General features: G+C 42.0%; 1 long non-coding RNA gene across 2 annotated transcripts; it reads right to left on the minus strand.

Moving 5' to 3' along the window:
* Positions 1-6,974: 6,974 nt before the first annotated feature.
* On the minus strand, positions 6,975-13,960 carry LOC310706138. Of its 2 annotated transcripts, none has more exons than XR_014525717.1 (3): positions 13,200-13,960; positions 8,633-8,710; positions 6,975-7,236 (listed from the first exon to the last, which is right to left on the minus strand). It is a non-coding gene; the product is annotated as an uncharacterized lncRNA (long non-coding RNA). The 2 variants fall into 2 exon arrangements; XR_014525718.1 differs by lacking the exon at positions 13,200-13,960 and adding an exon at positions 12,408-12,741.
* Positions 13,961-14,173: the final 213 nt, after the last annotated feature.

Genomic DNA, 14,173 nt, shown 5'->3' on the forward strand with positions numbered 1-14,173 from the left:
TCCCGTTTACAAAGTCCTTTCAGCAAATCCTTACCCTCTTTCATTTATCTTTACTCTATAATCTTAACCTATTATAACTATATATTTTCATCCAAATAACTATCTATATTTACATATTCTTATTAGCCTTAATACCAAAACCACTTATTTTCAGTCCAACATCATTTTAACATTCATTAATTTTACAGTATTTCTGTAGATAATCTTTAAATTTCTTCCAGTCTTCTTCCACCATTTCTTCTCCCTGGTCTCGGATTCTGCCAGCCATTTCTGCCAATTCCATATAGTCCATCAACTTCATCTGCCATTCTTCCAGAGTGGGTAAATCTTGTGTCTTCCAATACTTTGCAATAAGTATTCTTGCTGCTGTTGTAGCATACATTAAAAAAAGTTCTATCCTTCTTTGACACTAATTGGCCGACAATGCCTAGAAGAAAGGCCTCTGGTTTCTTCAAGAAAGTGTATTTAAATACCTTTTTCATTTCATTATAGATCATTTCCCAGAAAGCCTTAATCCTTGGGCACGTCCACCAAAGGTGAAAGAATGTACCTTCAGTTTCTTTATATTTCCAACTTTTATTATCGGGCAAATGATAGATTTTTGCAAGCTTGACTGGTGTCATCTATCAGTTTTCTCTCACACGCTCACATGGCTCTAACAAAGCCTCCGGCATCATTACTCAAGATGACCCTTCTGAAGACTCCTTCCGACGTCTCCAGCAGATATTGAACTTACGACCCTTACATCTCTTGTTTTGCTTCCTGTCTAACAACCCTCGCATTCGCTGACTCCTCGGACTTCTTGGATTAGCTCCAACCTCTTCCGGGTCTGAGAGGCTGTCTCTGAGTTTATCCATTCCTGATTGTGCTTCTGACAAGCTTTGGCTGTGTTCTAGCCTGCTCTCAGCTACTGCCTTATCAGCCTCTCTGTCAAGGTCAGGAAGAGCCGAAGTCTGCAGCTGCTGGCTCTCCCCTGTCTGACTAACATCAAAGCCTCTCTATTCCTGGCTGCTTTCTGCAGTTGACTGCAAACCTTCACTGGGAGCTGGCTCATTCCTGACACCAGTTTTGCTGCTGGCTTCCCCAGCCTATAGAAGCAGGAAGGGACTGGCAGCATAGGTCTGCAGAATGCAGAGGCGCCACCTTCTGAGGTACATTGAGGGGGCCCGAAGCGACGTGATGTGTTGATGTCTCTTGCATGACGTTGCATGATGTCCTGGCGTTGTTCTGGGCCCAGCTTTGTGTTAAACCTCAACAATGGGGGCACCCACCCCCTTAAATATTGAGGGGGGCCAAAGTGCCTCAGCCCCCAGGAGTAGGCACCTAAGGCAGAATGCCTCTCTTCCTGCCAAGTTAGCGAGAGGGGATGCAGTCCACCATCCAGCTTTGCCTTCTCCCCAGGTACCAAAATGCCTCAGTCCACCCCTACTAGAGACCCTGAGTAGGAGAGTGGTCCTGCACTCATGCCTTGCTTGCGGACTTCCCATAGGAATCTGGTCATCACTGGCCACCATTAAAATATTAAGAAACGAATTGGATAAGCATTAAGTCTGACCCAGCAGGGCTCTTCTTTTAGTGTGCTCTTAAGCGACTGAACTTTGAAGAAACCCCTACATTCATTTTGAATTTCACTTGAGGCAAAATCTGGTGCTTTCACTAGTGTTCATCAAATACTCTCACAGTGATCAACAAACCAACCCAAAACAGGAACCGAATTCAACAGCATTCTCCCTGAAGACTGGAAATCCCAGCAAGTTGTGAATTCTGGCAACAGGGGAGGCATAACACAGCCGTTTATTCACTGATATTTAAAATGAATTTTTCTTCTCTGCTTATATTTTGTGAATGTTGCATTGTGTTTTTAATGAAAAGTTGTTGCATTGTTTTATTACTGATATTTACAGCCTTGCCGGGGGGGGGACTTATAAAAGTCAGCATATACACATATTTAACAAACAAACAAACAATGATGGAATGAGAAAAAGGGTAAAAACGGTAAAGGTCCCCCTGCCCATATGGGCCAGTCTTGCCAGACTCTAGGGTTATGCGCTCATCTCACTCTGTAGGCCGGGAGCCAGCGCTGTCCGCAGACACTTCTGGGTCATGTGGCCAGCATGACAAGCTGCATCTGGCGAGCCAGCGCAGCACACGGAACGCCATTTACCTTCCCACTAGTAAGCGGTCCCTATTTATCTACTTGCGCCCGGGGGTGCTTTCGAACTGCTAGGTTGGCAGGCGCTGGGACTGAACGACGGGAGCGCACCCCGCCGCGGGGATTCGAACCACCGACCATGCGATCAGCAAGTCCTAGGCGCTGAGGTTTTACCCACAGCGCCACCCGCGTCCCTTGAGAAAAAGGGTAGATGGATGCTAATCAGAGTTGTCTACATGTCTCAGAAATAAAACCTGCCTATCCAAAGTAAATTATGGGGATACATAAACTCTGCCCCTTGACTTCCACATATATTTCTGCCTTCCACCAAGCAGGACAGTATATTCAAGATAGTTACCTGCTGAAGTGAATCTGTATTTTCTCACAATTAGCATTGCAGATTCCATTTGCATTGCACTGTACTCTTGTACGAAAGGATAATGTTATACTCTTTGTTTTCCACAAATGGCATTGTTTCTTGTCCAGTTGTTTCTACAGAATAGCTCGATTTCAAAAGCAGAGATCTGGATTTCGATGGCAGCAAACTCTGCTAACATGTTCTCTTTTTGCCCCCTTAACCTCTCTGATATGCCAAGGAAAGAGGGAAAATATATTAAGCCAAAAGCAAAGCAATTTGACAGATGTAATTAGACTCTCCAAGAGAAACCAGCCCACTAGGTGAACAACAGAAACCTCATAATATGTGAACAGCTGCATTTCCTGTGATGCTGTAAATATTGCTACTCCTACAACACGCCTTTTGCTTTTGCCCACCAGATGGGTCACTACAAGTGGGTGGCAAAGCCAACCATATACATCTTTTAGATGGCAGATGGATGTATTGTACAATTGTTGCCAAACCATGGCAGTGCAAACAGGGTCTTATGGGGCATGTTCAATTTGGCTACGCATAACATGAAAACAGATCAGGCATTAGCACGAGAGGAGGCAGAGATGCAGCTCATTTTCATATGGTGAAATAGCCAAGATACCAGCTAAGTGCGCTTCAGCAATCAATAAGTCTAACCAGTCATGCATCTCTAAGGGGCGATATCTAATGTTCCTCATACTCAGAGGAGATGCATTGAAATCAGTTGATTTCACTGGGTATATTCGGAGGATGACTTAGACTGCAATCATAACCCCACCTACATAGGAGTAACACCCATTGAATTCAATTGAACACACTTCACAGGTTGCCTGTTTATGACTGAGTTGTACAGCACCCATTATTTTAAGGGGGCTGAAAATAAAACATGAAGCATCAGAATGCCTTTGTATACATCACTGGTGCACAAGAATTTAAAATACTATGTGCAGTTCTGATTGCTTCAATCCATAAAAGTTATCACACAGTGGGGGGGGGAGTACTGGAAATAGCAACTAAAATATGACCCTTAAATAGAGCTGTTTGGACCAGCACAACTATCACTGTGAAATTAATCATTGTGGGCATTCATTCACCTTGTTTTTACATTTCTGTTCCACAGTGGAGTATCAAGAGATTAGTTAGACTGAAACAATAGCACACTGATTATTGTAAGAACTGCATTTGGTGATGACGGTTCAAAGGGCGGGAGGGGATGTTGTGGGTGGGGGGGAAGAGAACAGAAACAAGGGCTAATCTATCAAAACGCATGTCTGAATGAAGATTAATTTGGGGCAATCTATCCAAACTTTTATTAACAATTCATCAATAAAACATAAGGACATAATTTGGATCTTCTCTTCTCTCATGTTTCTGATCTGGAAGTGGTGAAAAAGGAGAATTCACAGGGGAGTGGATACTATGTGATAGAAATTCACAATAAGACGAGCTTTTATGTTTGAAAGAATCTAGTGACAAAGAGAATGTTGAGAACTTTTGAGCTGAAATCCATGGACTGTTCCCAGGGCTAGTTCTATTCAGAGTACCATCTTATTTTCATCCCTCTGTGGGGGCAGCTATGTTTTTACTCATGCAAAATGTCTCTCGGAACAGTGGGGCATCATCAAGTCCTGTTTCTTCCAGGTGGCACTGCACTATGCAGCAGGAGCACCTTGTCCTAAAGGTAGGTAGATTTAAGGCAGTGCCAAGGAAACACCTCCCCACCTCCTTCCCAGCTCTGACAGGATCCCAGAGTCCTTCTGCTTCCTCCCAAAGCCTAGTTAGTGCTTGCCCAGCCTGGGGAAGAAGGTGGGAGGGCTCTAGGTGTTGGGAATCAAGCCTTTATCAGGAGAAACTGGCCACTCTCCAGGCACCCGGCTTGATCTCCGGTTGACCTCCCTGTCTGCATTTCCTGGCAAGATCCAGGCAGAGGTCACGATAGGCGATCCTTCTCGGTGTGAGAAGAACACACACCCCCTTTCCTGCCCCCCCGGGCAGGGGAAAGAGATAGACAGAAACGTATTTACATGCCTTTATTTCTGTCTTTGCAGCGTTACAGAAAACACGTCTGCTCTCTTCAAACTCCAACAGCCGAGAGACAAACTCCTCCTGTACTTCCTGTACAGCTCATATTACTCTCTGAGCTAATTCCGGTGCTTCACACTGTGAATAGACTGTCCCTCTGTTTCCCACGGAACAGTCCCAACATTCCCATTATGTTTTGCTTTCAAGCTACCAGCAGCTCGCGGCTGCATTGCTTCAATATCGTAACATACTCCCCCATATGAAACAATGTGCGCTGCGAGCAAAGCGTGATCCAGAGAAGAAAACAAACAGTTGTTATACATATAACACTCCCCTGTTGTTTCAGTTCCACCCTTGGAACTACCCGCCACTGGTTTCCCCAGTGTACCTCTCTGGTTGTCTGACTTCCAAGGAATGAGTGCATCTGCATTACCTTGGCTAGGGAATGTAGTGTTACGCTTAGCAACTCCTTGTTGTGTCTTTGTCTCTGACTTAGACACACCTTTAGTCTGTCTTGAGTTGTCAACAATAGTAACACATGCTACAGCTGAGTAGCTCTTTTGAATACCTCTTGGGTGGTACACCCTTTGTAACTCTCTCGGACCTACGTATGAGGTGTTGATCCTCTCTGCTCACTGGTTCACTGGCTCCTGTCATGCTTCCTTCCCCAAACCCAGAGCCTTCCTCACTCAGCTTTGTGAAGGCACAGTGAGGTGTGTGTGTGTGTGTCAAATTTTGACCTTGCACAGGACACCATATTACCAAAGTCTGCCCCTGCTAGCATGCCACTTGTCTACAAAACAAATAGAGGCAACCTGCAGACCACCTAATAATTGAAATCTGTCAGTGATATAGGAATTTGCCAATGTGCAGGTTCAAAAGGTTGGAAGTGAGCCACTCCTCACATTGGTGTGGGCCGATGATACGAATGAGATTCACTTTAGAAACCCAGCTCACTGGATTCCTATCTCATCCATACTTTGGTCCAGCCACCTTGCAGTTCTTCGCTGTTGTGTACCTCAGGTCTTTTTTGTTGTTGTCTACCACGATGTTCAACATCTGCATGAAACAGTTGGTTCAGTTCATGTAGTTTTTGGGAGTGCAATTGGGGCTCACTGTTCAGCAAAGATGTGCGGGTTAGGAGGGTTCATTCTGTGTCTGTTGTATTGCTTTTTCAGGCTGTTATTGTGTGTCTGCTGGTGCTGTTTTTGTTTTGATGTAGTTTAGACTTCTTTTATTTTTTCCCCCATTATAATTTATGTGAGCTGCTCTGAATGATAGTTATCCAAAGTGTGTCATACAAATCCTTTCAATAAATTAAAATGATAGTATATGGGCCTTGCATTTTCAGATGGTACCTAAGCAACAAGGTGGTTTAAAAAGTGCTTGGCTGTATTTTATATCCATCTGTCTTAGCCTTTCTGATAAGTGGAAACTCAGGCTTCCCTAATATCCAGTGAAACCACAACTGCTTAAATGAACTCCACAACATTGTCATTTGCTCTATAGCAACAGAAACAGTTTGGTGATCTAAAATGAAGGCCTTTTGTGCGTGAAATTTAAAATTCATCAAAGCTCAGTTATAACTCAAAGGATAAAGAATGGAGTTAGTCAATGAAGAGTTTTATTTGCAGCTGTTTGATAGAGAAAATGAGCCAAAGGCATATGACAGCCTCTTGCATTCAGGTATCTGAAAATGATATGTTTTTCTCTCCCGCTGTGCATTTGGCACATCCAAGGACAGGAGCGAGCAAAGCAAATGTGGGGAAATTGCAAGAAAATTCAGAAGAAATGGACAGAAAAGTAACTGAAAGAATGACCGTAGGATGGCATTTCTCAAGACGTGCAGCCAAATCATGTCTTGTTGTGCACAACATAGTTAGATGTGTTGTTGGAAAGGAAAACCAATACAAATACAATTCCTCTTCATTTTGTTCTCATAAATTTTATGTTATTTCAGAGAAATGAAATCTGTGCACAGCTTGTCGAGACAAAATGTGGTAAAATGAAAAAAATAGATCATCCCCACAAGAGAGTGGACACACACCTACAAAATGTGTTTTCTGCCTTCTCTTGTTTTATCAGTATTATGTACTGGCTCGATATAGTCACTAAAAGAACTTGTAAATTATATAGAAAATAACACGCCACATTTTTAGGAATGGGCAAGGGTATGCAAAGATAAGACTTACACCAGCTATGAAGTCCACTGAAAGGGAGGGATCACTTTTCCCTGCTACAGTAGTTTAGATAGGAAGTTCAAGTGCAGAACTACTGCACCTATGAGCAGTCTTGCCACAACATTCTGGACTAGTTACCGCTTCCAGATAAGATGCAATTACAGCCCCACATAAGACTCAACTACATTAGTAAAAATGAAACGTCATAAATGTATTATAACACCGTGACACCAGATGGCACTATAGAGATGGAAATCGGAAATCAGTGGAATTTTCCATTGTGAGGTTTAAAACATTTTTTCAGAGAATCTTCAGAGTGTTTTTTTATAGCTGTGTAGATTCAGCCTTAAAGTGTGTTCATACCTTCCAACATTTCTCCCATGAAAATAGGGATGTCCTTTTCCATACCCTCCAACATTTCTCCAATGGAAATTGGGATGTCCTAAGGAAAAGTGGGACATTCCAGGATCAAAACAGAAACTGGGATGGCTTCTGTAAATCGGGGACTGTCTCTGGAAAATTGAAGAAACATAAAAATGGGTGGCAGGATGAATCAGCATACAGTGTTCTGGGCCTCCCCACCCCCCAAAATGCAGTGTTATGAGCCCCCAAAATTCCTGTTGGCACCCCTGCTCCCCCCCTGCAATGTATGAACACATGCATCTAGGAGGCCAAAGGCACAGTTCTGCATGTAGGAAGCACTCACACATCAGGGAACCTTGTAAAAGAAAGGTTGTGTGAAGTGCTGCCAACTCATGCATACACATTGCAGATATTCCCACCAACATCGCTATTTCTAAAACTTAGTTTCTGACTAATGGATTTCTCAACTTTTAGGTGTTCAACTCCAAAAACAAATGAAGTTTCTAAGTCCATTTAGTTCCTTCTGATTGTATCAGCACTGATATAAAAGGTTGCTCTGTATTTTATCTTCCTGGTTGTTCTAAAGAGTTTTTCCCCTCTGCTGCTTGAACAGATGAAACTACATTTATATAGGGGATCATTTCAAGGATATATGAATTGCTTTGGAAACGTGTTATATGGATGTAAAAGCCAAATTACACCATGGTATTCTCACCTGGAACAAACTGAAGCTTATAGTCTGTGAATCTCCTGGCAAATCACCAGTTCTTCAATGTTAACAATTGTTTCTGTTGTACATTTAATTTTGTTCCTCTACTCCTGAGCAGTTTTTATTTAGAATGGGCAGGTTTTAGTTTCCTATCAGGTAGAAACTCACATGCCTTCCAACATTTCTTTGATGAAAACAGGGACAGCCTATTCCATAATAATAATAATAATAATAATAATAATAATAATAATAATAATTTTATTATTTATACCACACCTATCTGACTGGATTACCCCAGCCACTCTGGGCAGCTTCCAACATATCTAAAAACTTAATAAAACATTAAAAAACCTCCATATACAGGGCTGCTTTCAGATGTCTCCTATAGGTTTTTAAGTTCCTTATCTCCTTGACTCAGGGGTCACATAACTTCATACCCACCAACATTGCTCTGATAAAAAATAGGGACATCCTATTTGCACCCCCAGTTGCAAGTATTTACATTTGAGCAAATCTAGGTGTGATTGTTGGAGCTAGAAGCAGTTAACTATATGTACCAAAATACACATTTTAAATAAGTTAATACAAACTGATTTGTTTGAGGGAAGGCTATACAACGTTGCATCAAGCAATTTGACCCCACATTTCCCAGTGCAATTCCACATCACTTTGGTTATTGCAAGAAATCCTTTGGGGGTGTGGTGTGTGTGTGTGTGTGTGTGTGTGGAGTGGGTTTTTTGCCCATCAACATCAAATCAACTTTAATCATGCAACATAAATCTGTCAGTCAGTGAGTAAATCCCATCCGAAAACAGTGACGGTCTGGAAGCACTCACAGTTTTCTTCAGAGACCACAGGTGGAATCACATGCTGATCACAAGCTTGCAGACAGTGGATTTTGTTTCTGGACCGATCTTTAAACAAAATACTTGCAATTAGTGACTGACCTTTTTTGTACCTGGCTGAGTTGCCAACTTCATTGCCAATGTTCTCACCTTGAATTATCAGGAATGGAGAACCACGGTGTCCCTTCCATTTGTCTATTGTTTTTAGGCCTCCAGATGTTACTGGAGCAATTTCCATAAGTTCTAGCCCGAATGGCCAATGGCCTGGTGTGATGGATGTTATAGTCAGCAACATCCACAGGGCCGCAGGTTAGCTACCTCCAACTTAATTTGCTTTCCCATTGCAGGCAGGTCTCTAATCCTGTTGCTTTCAGATCCTTCATAGTAACTCAGTTAAATTCGTAAATAAAAAATGTTTTATGTGTGTTGTACATGCATGATAACACTATGACACCAGATAGCATTGTGGAGTCCCATCTTTCCCTACTGGATTTCCCTGTATGAGTTTACAATGCGCTTCACTGAATCGCTTCTTTGGCGTGTCTAGATCCAGCTATAGTTTGGCTTGGATACAATCTTAAAATGCTAATCTATCATAATGGACAGCAAACTGTGCATTAACCTTTATCAGTTGTTTGAGATAAGGTACGTGGAGGTCTATCCTTCACAGTATTCCTTTGGCAATCACTGCTGTTGCATGAGCTCATACTGATCTTCTAGGAATTCATCCCACAGTTTGAATGTTTACAACAGCTCAAGTCAAGGTGAAATAAGATGTGCCCTAAAAACTAAGAGCATCTCACAGAGTTACAACAGAAGAAAGCTGTCAGGGTTTTGTCTGTGCACATGCTCGAAATAATAATAGGCACTGCCAAGCCTGTTTCTTCTCTGAAATACAGCCATATGATTCAGAAATATGGAAACTGTTAAAGGCAAGTAAAAACTCTAATGATGCTAAGTGAATTGTGATGGTTGCATAAACAATATGGGTCTATATTTGTTTTTTTAAAAAAATAAACACAGAGAGAGAATGGCATATGAGGAGCTGACTGTATTAGCTGAATCTTGCTAAGGAAGAAGAAGAAGAAGAGTTTGGATTTGATATCCCGCCTTTCACTCCCTTTAAGGAGTCTCAAAGCGGCTAACATTCACCTTTCCCTTCCTCCCCCACAACAAACACTCTGTGAGGTGAGTGGGGCTGAGAGACTTCAGAGAAGTGTGACTGGCCCAAGGTCACCCAGCAGCTGCATGTGGAGGAGCGGAGACACGAACCCGGTTCACCAGAATACAAGACTACCGCTCTTAACCACTACACCACACTGGCTCTCAAGGATTGAAGTACTTCAAAACTTGGCAACTGGCAATGGTGTAAAAGTCTTGGGAAACAAGTAGCCAGGGGTGCCAACTTGAATAAAATATTTGGGGGGGGGGCAGGCAAGCACCGCCCTGCATAATCAATCACAAGTCATGGTGTGCACACACAATTTGAATGGCAATGCCTATCAACTTGGGGGGAGCCTGACTCCCTAAAAATATATGTATGGGGGGAGGGCTGAAGGGACCTCAGTCCCTAGGAGTTGGCTTCTATGCAAGTAGCTGTAGGGTGCCATTTCAGATTTGGATTCAGGGTGGCTTGAGAGCACCTTTTTGGGGGGAGCAAAGGCAGCACAACATCTGAAGCAAAATCCTATAGTCAGAGTTCTGTGCATTAAAGTCCTTTACCTGGGCAATTCAATGTTTGCAGCAAGAGAAGCTGGCTTCTGAAACCTGTCCACATCATGCCAGTGTGGGGAATTTGCATACTTTAATAATAACAATAACAATAATTTATTATTTATACCCCGTCCATCTGGGTATATACTTTGTTCTTTAGCATAAGTTGTTTTGATTTTATACCATTTTGCATGATTGTTACAAGAGGACAAACTCCCTGATCCTATGAAACTTAAAACTCCATAACCGAAAAGGAGAAGATCTGATGCAGAAAGGGCATATATAAGTAGAGAAAAGGAGGAGGAATAAAAAGAAGGGAAAGCTGGAATGGAAAAATGAAGCAAGTATAGAGAAGGATAACATGGTTATTAATGTGGTTACCGATGTACAAAATACATTTATCGACAGCTTTGGGTTCATTTATTCTAGACATGTGTAGGATTACATATAAGAATTTTGTCTGAAGCTCTTTCAACATTTTGGAGAAATGTAACTTGAAATGAATGTAACTTTACCAGGTGGTGGTGCACGTCTACATTTAAAGTACTTGCTACATTCGAATCCAATGAGCAATTTTGCGTAGGGACAGACAGCTGCTGCTCAACCTGTCTCATGGGAAGGGCCAACCCTGGCCCTGAAATGACTACTAGGACCTCTCTTTAGTGTGAGGCTGAAATGGCAGCAAAAAAATGTTTGCCATTGCTGAAGTCGGTCTAATATTAACATAAGCCTCTTCTGCCTTTGCATCATCACTATCATCAGAATACGTTAAGCTTGGTGTTCTTTTCTTCAAACTTGAAATGCTCTCTATTGGTACAATTAGAATGGCCATAAATTTATGTCATAGATCAAATATGACCAGTGCTATTCTCCTAGAAAAGGTGCTGAAACTCACCATGAACACCTCCCTCTTTCTCTTAGAATGGCAACGACACCTACCTGAGAACTGCTGGAACTCACCTAAAAGGTTCCAGAACCCACCGGAGAGGTGCCGTAACTGAGTTCTGGTGAGTTCCCTCTGAAAAAAAGCCCTAGGTATGATCTGTTTCTCCTGCCAACCTAGCAGTTCGAAAGCACGTCAAAGTGCAAGTAGATAAATAGGTACTGTTCTGGCAGGAAGGTAAATGGCGTTTCCGTGTGCTGCTCTGGTTCGCCAGAAGCGGCTTAGTCATGCTGGCCACATGACCCGGAAGCTGTACATCGGCTCCCTCAGCCAATAAAGTGAGATGAGCGCCACAACCCCAGAGTCGGTCATGACTGGACCTAATGGTCAGGGGTCTCTTTACCTTTACCTTTTATGATCTGTTTATCATCATTGGGTCATATACTAGAACAGGGTTTGTGATGGCCATCTTTCCATGATGTTTGTTGGAGAGGTTTGAGGCAAAATGGGGCAAAGTGATAACTGTAGGTTTTACCTTTTGTACAGTAATAATAATAATAATAATAATAATAATAATAATAATAATAATAATAATAATAATTTATACCCCATCCATCTGGCTGGGTTTCCCCAGCTACTTTGAGTGGCTTCCAGCAGAATATTAAAATACAATGATTCATCCAGTATTAAAAGCTTCCCTAAACAGGGCTGACTTCAGGTTAATTTCTACACACATGGAGAAACACAAGCACATCTGTATCTTCCAAGCAAGCAAGATGCATCGCCAGAGTTCAAGTACACCTTCCCTCCAGGCAAGTTGGGGCATGAAGCAGCAGGACCAGTGAGAGATGTGGGATAGGGAGAGTTTTGAGGGCCAGAACGAAAGACATGGAGGGTAACATTTTAGTCCCTGGGCAGAGGTTTGCCATCCCTGCTCTAGCTTATCAGTCTATCCAACTTCCTCCCTTTCCTCATCCCAAGCTAGTTTACAATATCAAACCATCAACTATCTAACCATTCTAGTTTTTTAAAGCAGTGAATCCATAACAACAGGTGACTAAGGCTGGATCTACACTGACGTATTTAACATTATTTCCCTCTCTTAGAACAATATTACATATGTCATTCTAATATGTCACAGGGCACATCTGTTAATGAAAACTTTTTTACCTTGGTTTCTTTCATCAAATGTAAGCAATACTCGGCCACACCATTTTCCAAAATGCTGTTTCTTTCCCTGCTGCTGGTCACTGGAGTCAGCATGCTGTAGTGGTTAAGAGTGGTGGACTTGAAATCTGGTGAACCGGGTTCGCTTCCCCGCTCCTCCACATGCAGCTGCTGGGTGACCTTGGGCCAGTCACACTTCTCTGAAGTCTCTCAGCCTCACTCACCTCACAGTGTTTATTCCGGGGGAGGAAGGAAAAAGGAGATTGTTAGCCGCTTTAAGACTCCTTAAGGGGAGTGAAAGGCGGGATATCAAGTCCAAACTCCTCCTCCTCCTCCTCCTCCTCCTCCTCCTCCTCCACCTCCTCCTCCTCCTCTTCTTCTTCTTCTTCTTCTTCTTCTTCTTCTTCTTCTTCTTCTGGTTGTTCTGCTCTTTCCTCTGGTGTCATGTTTTAATTCGTCCTCCCTCCCTCCCTGAACACTGCCCCTTGAATACCATTAGAGTTTGAATGTAGTAAAAAAAGTAAAACACTACTACTACTACTACTACTACTACTACTACTACTACTAATTTATTTATACCCCGCCCATCTGGCTGAGTCTCCCCAGCCACTCTGGGCAGCTCCCAATCAAGTGTTAAAAACAATACAGCGCAGGGACATATGAGCAGTTTTTCACCTATATAGTAGCATAAAACAATAAAAAATTAATTGATAAAAAGGCAGGGTAATAACGTATTATGAACATAAAAAAGTAGGATGTTATGTGTCCATCTATGTTATCAAAACCATTACTTACCTCCACTTTGACGTTAAAAACCATAAGTGTAGATCGGCCCCAAGTAAAGCATAGAAAACTTAATAACAATTCTAGATCTCAATCATCAGATTGTGCATGCCCGCTTCACAGATGATATCTTTCATTGGAGCCAATCCAGTGGTGTTTTGCTTGAAAAGCAGCTTTAAAATGCAAAGTTTCTCCTGAAGAATAGCCAATGCTGTTTCACTGGTTTAAGGGAGGGGTAAATATTGTATTACGTGTGAATTATTCATTCAATTTTGCATTCTTATAGATGGCTACCATCTCCTTGCTATGAAAACAAAATGAGGTTTCTGGGCAGAAGGCATGTATTGGATTAGAGTTCAATTAATAAATAGCTTCTCTGGGCTCATTTAGCGGTTGCTAGAAGCAACTTTTAATAAGTAAAGAATGGTTTGTTGATTAGTCCTGAGCAGAGGCTTTGGAAACCTGCAATGCAAATGTGAATTGAATGACTGTGGTGTTGATCAAGAACGTGAGAGACTTGGGCTTAGCAAAGGCTTAGCAACTTGGGACCAGTTTTAGAACATCTGAATATTGGCTCTGGAAAAGGTCCATTTGTTAAGTCCAAAACTGGCCGAAACGCGCGAGCCAAGGTGGAAGAGATTGGCTTCCATAATAAAATGGCATAGAAATGAAGTTATACTTGGCATAGTACACCTAACATTTAGGTTAATAACATTTTTGTAATAGTGAGGATACCATGCAAATAGATTTTGCATTCCCCTGCCAGCTTGTCCAAACACCATTAGAGCCAGTGATTTTAATGGATTTTGGTTCAAATCCTAATTAAACATAAAACTTATACCAGTAATTAGTCTGCATGTTTTTCATATTAGTGAAGCCGTTTGCAGCAATGAGGAGATAAAGCATTTTAACTTCAGCAGCTTAGACATTAGGTGGAAGTATAAAGAAATAATTTAGGAGAGCTCAATTATAACTTTTGGTTAAAA

Source organism: Podarcis liolepis (genome assembly GCF_965112155.1).
Source record: "Podarcis liolepis genome assembly, chromosome: 4".
Taxonomy (NCBI): domain Eukaryota; kingdom Metazoa; phylum Chordata; class Lepidosauria; order Squamata; family Lacertidae; genus Podarcis; species Podarcis liolepis.